The following is an 8,569-nucleotide window of genomic DNA, read 5'->3' as shown; positions in this document are numbered from 1 at the left end:
GCTTACAAGTAGCCATCTAAGACACAACTGTGGGTCTCTACTTGCCAAGAAAAAAGTAGTAAGAAGGTAATCAGAACTTCAGAGAAGAAACAAGTCTACATGAGTCACAACCTCATCTACACTAAAACCAGAAGAACTAGGTGGTGCTTAGCTACCACCACAGACCATTCGGGCCGAGGCCGTGATAGATGGTTCCAGTTAGAGTGGGAGAAAAATGTGGAGAAGAACTTAAATTTTTCTTAAGAAAAAAAGATGCTGTCACTTCAGCAGCTCATATAACTAGAATTGGAACAATACAGAGAAAATTAACATGGCCCCTGAGCAAGGATGATACACAAATTCCTGAAGTATTCCATTTTTTTTGGCAACTATGGTAAAGAGTAAGGCAGTACACAATACTGGGGAAGCCAGTACAACTTGACCAAGACGAGGTCATGGAAGCTCCATAGACACATCCAAACACCCTGAGAGACCAAATTACTGGGCTGCGGGCTGGGGACCATGGTCTTGGGGAACATCTAGTTCAATTGGCATAATATAGTTTATAAAGAAAATGTTCTAATGTCTGGGTCTTAAAGTCTCATGAGTGGCCATCTAAGATACTCTACTGGTCTCACCCCATCTGGAGCAAGAGAGAATGACGAAAACTAAAAACAAAAGGGAAAGATTAGTCCAAAGGACTAATGGACCACAAGTACCACAGACTCCAACAGGCCGAGTCCAGCACAACTAGATGATTCCCAGCTACCACCACTGACTGCTCTGAAGGGATCACAATAGAGGGTCCCAGATAGAGCTGGAGAAGAATGTAGAACAAAATGCTAACCTCCTTCCCACCCCCCTAAAAAAGACCAGACTTACTGGTCTATCAGAAACAGGAGAAACCCTTAGAGTATGGCTCCAGGACTCCCTTTTAATTCCTGCAGTTCATCCTTCAGCCAAAGATTAGACAATCCCTTAAAACAAAATGAGACTAAATGGGCACACTAGCCCAGGGGCAAAGACCAGAAGGCAGGGAGGGACAGGAAAGCTGGTAATGGGGAACCCAGGCTGGAGAAGGGGAAAGTATTGACATGTCGTGGCGGTGGCAACCAATGCCACAAAACAATGTGTGTATTAATTATTTAATGAGAAACTAATTTGCTCTGTAAACCCTCATCTAAAATTCAGTTAAAAAAAAAAAAGAAGAAGGTGAAGATGCCAGACAAACTGGACAAGTGGAGAACAGAGGACTTCCTGAGACTATCATCCCGAGACAGTCTTTAAACCTACAACTGAGCCTATCTCCTGAGATCACCCGTTAGCAAAATAACAGAGTGGCACACAAAATCAAGGATATTACCCATAAGGTAAACAAACAAACAAACAAAACCTAACCCGTTGCTGTCGAGTCAATTTTGACTCATAGAAACCCCATAAGACAGAGCAGAACCGCCCCATAGGGTTTCCAAGGAGAGGCTGGTGGATTTTAACTGTCAAACTTTTGGTTAGCAGCTGAGCTCTTGTCTATCCACAGCACCACTAGGGCTCCACACCCCTAAGATACCCCTAATAAAAACTGTCAGTATGAGTCCAAAATGACAATTACTCAAAAGCAAACATGAGATGATAAAGGGCCAGGGAAACTAGACTACTGGAAAGAAAACAAACAGAACACAATTAAAAAAGAGTGTTGACATATTGTGGTGAAAGTAACTAACGTCACTGAAAAACTTTGTGTGGAAATTATCACATGGGTACCTAACTTGCTGTGTAAGCTTCCATTAAAAACTCAACAAGATATTATTTAAAAATTTTTTTTAATTGCATAAAGTGCCCAGTAAGACATTTCAGAATCCCAAAAGTATGGTATGTGGTAGATAAAGGAAAATGGACTTTTTTTTTTTCCTCTTACCCTGGAGCTTTTACATAGGTTGACCTGTGAGCAGCTCTGTTGAGTACCGCTGTCAAAATAGCACTGGCAATATTTAAGCTCCCATCAGAGCTGAGACAGCAACCCAGAAATTATTTCCCTGAATACCAACCATCTTAAGCGGCTGGTGAATTCCAATACTGACCTTCCTTATGAGCTTTTGCCTTTAACATGTAAAAATCCTGAAGTTTTTGCCAGATGCCAAGGGGAAGAAGACCAACAGCAGCAACTGCTAAGCAGGTTTTCTTTGTGAAACTCACTCCTTCCTGGGGATTTGCTTTCTCTGTGTCTTCTCCCACCATGGGCTTCACCAGGACTGTAAGTGCCATCCACACTGTCCATGACTAGGGTGAGATGTCACTTATTCACTTATCAACCAAACTGGAATACTTTTGAGAATGAAAGAGAGGCCGATTAACAATTTTACCAGGACAACAGATATAAATCAGGACTGTCCGAGCGCATCAATGCGGGGCACCCATCTACGGCATACACAGAGTGCTGAAGTTTGGCAGCAAGGCTCCCAAATGGTTCATCGTGGCTTAAGCCCCTGCTGAGAAATAAGTTTCATGCTGAGAATTTGCATTTCCACCCCAGATATACTGAGTCAGAATCAACAGTTTAACAAGATTCCCAGGTGACGCTTATGTATAACTTCCTGGGAACTTGTTAGGAATGCAAATTCTCAGCAGGGAACTTGTTAAAAATGCAAATTCTTAATAGGGTTCTAACCTGAATGAACCAGTTTGAAGCCCTGCCTCGCAGTTCTCTAACTCTTCATAACAGCAGGACACTTCCACCAGTTTAGAAACAAAATCCCATCATGACACTTTAAAACTTAAAATTGTTCAACAGTGTCATAGTCTGGGTTCTTTAGGGGAGCAAAACCAGTAAAGCACATATGCAAATATGTATATGTTGTTAGGTGTTGTCAGGTCAGTTGTGACTCATAGTAACCCTATGTACGACAGAACGAAACACTGCCCCGTCCTACGCCATTCCCACAATCATTGTTATGCTTAAGCCCATTTTCACAGTCACTTTCTTTCCTGTCTTTTTAATGACCTCTTGCTTTCTTCATGTATAATGTCCTTGATGTCATTTGACAACTCACCTGGCCTTCGGTCATTGGTGTTCAATGCATCAAATCTATTCTTGAGATTATCCCTAAATTCAGGTGGAATATACTCAAGGTTGTACTTTGACTCTTACGGATTTGTAATTTTCTTCAACTTCAACTGCTACTGGCATATGAGCAATTGATGGTCTGTTCTGCAGTCTGCCCCTGGTGTTGTTCTGACTGATGATATTGAACTTTTCTGTTGTCTCTTTCCACAGATGTAGCCAACTTGATCCCTGTGTATTCCATCTGTCAAGGTCCACATGTATAGTCATCTTTTATGCTGGTGAAAAAAAAGTATTGCAATGAAGAAGTCATTGGTCTTGCAAAATTCTATCATGCGATCTCTAATGTAATTTCTGTCACCAAGTCTGTATTTCCCAACTACCAATCCTTCTTCGCTGATTCCATCTTTCACATTCCAGTCACCAGTAATTATCAACTCATCAATTTCAGACTGCAGAAGTTGGTAAAAATCTTCATTTTCTTCATCTTTGGCCTTAGCGGTTGGTGCGTAAATTTGAATAATAATCGTATTAAGGCAAACGGATATTATCTTATCCCTGACAGCGCTGTACCTCAGGATAGAGCTTGAAATGTTCTCTTTGAAGACGAATGCAAAGACATTCCTCTTCACGTTGTCATTCCTGGCATAGTAAACCATATCATTTTCCATTTCAAAATGGCCAATATCAGTCCATTTCAGCTCATTATTGCCTAGGATATTGATGTTGATGAATTCCATTTCATTTTGGACAATTTCCAATTTTCCTAGATTCATACTTCATACATTCCATATTCCGGTTATTAATGGATGTTTGCAGTTGTTTGTTCTCACGTTGAGTCATGCCACAACAGCAAATGAAAATCCCGAAAGCTTGACTCCATCCGTGTCATTAAGGTTGACTCTACTTTGAGGAGGCAGCTCTGCCCCAGTCATCTTCTGAGTGCCTTCCGACCTGGGGGGCTCATCTTCCAGCACTATATCAGACAATGTTCTGCTGCTATTCATAAGGTAATCACTGACCAATTCTTTCCAGAAGTAGTCTGCCAGATCCTTCTTCCTAGTCTGTCTTAGTCTGGAAGCTCAGCTGAAACCTGTCCACCATGGGTAACCCTGCTGGTGTCTGAATACCAGTGGTATAGCTTCCAGCATCACAGCAACACACAAGCCCCCACAGTATGACAAACTGATAGATCCCTGGGGGAAATATAGAGAGAGAGCTAGAGAAAGAAATTTACTTCAAGAAAATTACTCAGGCAATTGTGAAGAAATGGCTCATGCAACTGTCAGAGCTGGCAAGTTCCAAATCCATGGGTCAGGCAGCAGACCAAAGACCTCTGCTGGCTCACGGGGTTGTAGGGGCTGACGAATCCAAAATCTGCTGGTCGGAGGCTTCTGCAGACTTATGACCGAAGAACCAGAGGTCAGGAGACAAGAAAATGCGGGGTCGAGATAGAGAAAGAGCTTTGCTAAAACATCCATTTGTATGCTGGAGGCAGGCCTCATCCCCAAGGAAGCATCCTTTTGATTGGCTGTTTACATCAGATCACAAAATGAAATGTGATTACATAGTGTCTGCCAAATCACTGAGAATCACATCCTAGCCAAGTTGACACATACCATTAACCATCACAAACAGCATCTCATCACTTTAAAATAACATTTCATGCCTTACTATGGTCTACAAGGCATTGAGTGGGCTGCTTCCTGCCCCTTTTGCTGACCTCATCTCATCCTACTCTCCCTGTGTCCATTAAAGCTCCAGCATCCCTGCTTCCTTTTCCAGCCTCAGGACTTTGCAGCCACTATTCCCTCTGTCTGGAATGTCTTTCCCCATACTTTGCAGAACTGGTTTATCCTCATCTGCCATTTAGTGCAAATGTTGCCTCCTTGATGAGCCTTCCCTAACTCACTGTGTAAAGGAGCACCTGACCTCTCCATCTTGTCACCAAGTATTCTCAATTTCTTCGCATCTTGGTTCCTTCATGGTACTTAGAAAAAGTAATTATGCTGTTTCCTGTCTTTTTTTTTTTTTTTCCTGTCTGTCTGTCCCATTTGAACATAACTCCTATAATGCCAGGATCCCCATAGGTCATGTTTATTTGTTTTTCCTAAGAACCTGGCATAGCACTCAGGACATGGTCGGAGTTCAATAACCCTATACCAGTATGTAAAAAACATTGATGTGGAGCTGCTTTAGTTCATCTTTTGAAGCCTCTGAGATCTTTTCTCACAATTCTTTGGAAACACACTGTGCAAAGTTTGAGAACACATTGTCCCTTCCCATGACTGAGACAGTACTTGGAAACTTAACACAGTGAGGAGGAGGCCTTAAGATGGGGAAGATCAAGGATATTAGGAAAGGGGGCTATTACTAAGCTCTTTTCATATGCTTTAGTTGCACCTAATTTCTGTTCAAGCCGGGTCCCCTGTTACTCTACATAGTCTGATTTTCCATGAAATTTTCCTGAGTCCTTTATTAAAAAAAAAAAAGAATGGTCCAGAAAAAAAAAACTTAGGAAAGTATTTATGGTTGCCATTCAGGGATATATATACATGTCTATTTTTATAGGTTAAGGAGATCAGAAGCCAGTTTTTATAGAAGGATGAGTCTCTGGGAGAGAAAACACTGCAAGGAAAGAAGAAAACTACCCAACAATCTAGTCTTAAGGACAGGTCCTATTCTTCTAAAAGTGGCTTTAGGGAGTAGAAAGAGTGATATTTAAATACGACCCAATCTAACGAGGGGACACAGGAAATGCCATTTAGTGCCCAAATGAACATAATAAAGGGCAAGAAATTGTACTTTTCATAACATGTCAAGAGACTAACAAACCGTTAGGGCATCATGAGAATTCAATGTATTGGGATATGAAGCAATGGGCCAATAATGTAGTAGAAGCCTGCAGCAGAAAATAGATAAAATGTCTACAGTCACAAAAGCAAATAAAGGTAACACAGAGAAATTTTGGGTAGGAGTGTTCTCGACTGACCTGAAAGTTTATGTAAGACTCTTTTTGGGGACAGTCTTAGTCACCTAGGGCTGCTGTAACAGAACTACCACAGGTGAATGGCTTTGACAAAAAGAAATTTATTCTCTCACAGCCTAGTAGGCTACAAGTCTAAATTCAGGGTGTCAGCTCCAGGGGAAGGCTTTGTCTTTTTGTTGGCTCTGGAGGAAGGTCCTTGTCACCAGTCTTTCCCTAGTTGAGGAGCTTCTCTGCACAGGAACCTTGGAACCAGAGAACACACTCTCCTTCCCATGCTGATTTCTTGGTGGTACAAGGTCCCTCTGTCTCTTCTTCGGTTCTCTCTTCTATATCTCAAAAGAGATTAGATTAAGAAACAACCTGATCTTGTAGATCTCATCAACATAACTACAGCTAACCCACCTCATTAACATCATAGTGATAAGATTCACAACACATAGGAAAATTGTTATCAGATGACAAAACAGTGGACAATCACACAACACGGGGAATCATGGCATAGCCAAATTGATAATATATTTTGGGGGGATACAATTCAATCATGACAGGGACTTACTAAACTATTTAAAGGCAAGAGCTGTTTGTGTAGTTTTATAAAAGCACACGTGGTCTGTGAGCTAGAGAAATTTAGACAAACAAGGCTGGCAACATTTGGTTTACATTGACATATTTTGTATAATTTAAAATACATTTGCTATACTGCCCAGCTGATTACTAATTATCATTATATACAATTCCATCTTCCATCTCTACTCCCCCTACCTTCAACTAGATTCAACTTTCTTACTTCTAAATGTACTTCCATAAATGCTCAAACTCCCCTAAACCAAATTTCCTCTCCTTTTAGAGAAGCCTTTGGATGTATGCCATATCTAGGGAGCAAATTCACATTAATGCAGAGAGAGAAACAGAGTTAAAAAATTGACTGAATACTGACAATGGTGTTGTCATGATGGAAATGTATGTTTCAGCAAAAGAAAATGTTCAATCTGGTAGAATTTTATAAATACATTCTGACAAAATTTATTTAATCAGGTAATAAGGATTCTTGAAAAGGAGAGAAAGCTTGTGTTAATAGACGCAAAGTCAGACTCTTGATTTATTAATTTGTTATTTTTAATTGTCTTCAGAAAGACACTGCTTTTTTTGAAGCAATATCTGCATATAAAACATAGCCCAAGAATAGCTGATTTCAGTAACATACCCTTGCTAGTTATTAAAAAATTCTCTGTGATAGTCTCAAGTCTACTCATTTAACAAATATTCATAGAGTACCTACAATACGGCAGGCACTCCTTTAGGAACTGGAGAAAAAGTAATGATGTTATATGAGGTTTCTTTCTCAGGGCGTTTACAGTCTAGAGTAGAGAGAAGGAAAATAAATTAATAAATCAACAGGAAAAATACTAGTAGCGATAAATCATAATCAGATAATTAAATGGCGTGATAGCAAATAACTGAGTCAGGGATGGCTATGAGGCAGAAGTGATATTTAAGAAACTAACAGTGATGAAAAAATGCATTAATGAAGGGTAGGGTTGCACAGCCAATTATTGTAATTGCAGTCAATAAGTTGTACACCTGTAAAGAGTTGAATTGGCAAAAGTTCTGTGATAGATATATTTACAACAACAACAACAAAAATGTAGCTGCTGAGGTCCCTTATGTACAACCAAACACCTCGTGGGATTTGGTTACTTGGTTTGGAGGTTTAGGGTCATGATTTCATGGGATGTCCCAGGTAAGTGGCCTAAAAACATATTTAGTGCTTCTGTTCCTCCTCCCTGTTTGTTGTGTAGTGTGTGTAGTCTTAAAATCTTGCAAGTGGTCATCGAAGGCACAACAAATGGTCTTTATTTGCCTGAAACAACAGAGAAAGGAGAGTCAGGAGCAAGAGTAAAATATGGACTGTGTGGCTAATTGCCTCCATGAACGACTGCATCCTTTGCCATGAGACCAGAAGAACTGGATGATGCCCAGCTATCATTACTGAATATTTTGATCAAAGAATCCATTGAAGAATCCTGATCAAAAGGGGGAAAAGAAAGCACAGAATTGCAAATTCTCATGAACTCTATACTTTCTAGAGTCATGGAGGGTGGATGAACCCCTGAAACTAAGATTATCTTTAAACTTTAAACCAAAAATATCCCCTGAAGTCATCGTAAAACAAAACAATAGTTTAGCTTAACTAGTAAAGAATGTCTGCCTTTACCATTGTGCTCTTTTAAGTCTTACCTCTATGGGATCAAACTGACAACAACAAACTTGAAAAATTAGATAGATAATTCAGTGGGCAGTGAGTTTACGTTAAGGAGGGAGGAGCCACTGAGAGAAGGAAGATGAGAATGGTTGCACAACTTAAAGAATGTAATCAATGTCACTAAATCATACAAGTATACACTGTTGAATTGTTGTATGTTTTGTTGCATATATCCTCAACAACAACAAAATAATTAAAACTTAGAAAAAAAAAAAAAAGAACTCACGTGACAACCAGAACGGAATTAATAAGTATGTTGACACACTGGAAAAATGTAATC

The 8,569-nt window shown here is 40.0% G+C and overlaps 1 non-coding gene across 1 annotated transcript; it reads left to right on the top strand.

Moving 5' to 3' along the window:
- Positions 1–254: 254 nt before the first annotated feature.
- LOC126067100 (U6 spliceosomal RNA) lies at positions 255–362 on the top strand. Its single transcript, XR_007515332.1, has one exon. It is a non-coding gene; the product is annotated as a U6 spliceosomal RNA (small nuclear RNA).
- The last annotated feature ends 8,207 nt before the right edge of the window (positions 363–8,569 follow it).

Source organism: Elephas maximus, chromosome 24, assembly GCF_024166365.1.
Source record: "Elephas maximus indicus isolate mEleMax1 chromosome 24, mEleMax1 primary haplotype, whole genome shotgun sequence".
Taxonomy (NCBI): domain Eukaryota; kingdom Metazoa; phylum Chordata; class Mammalia; order Proboscidea; family Elephantidae; genus Elephas; species Elephas maximus.
Note: the sequence above shows the minus strand (reverse complement) of the source record. Positions and strands in the feature narration are given on the sequence as shown.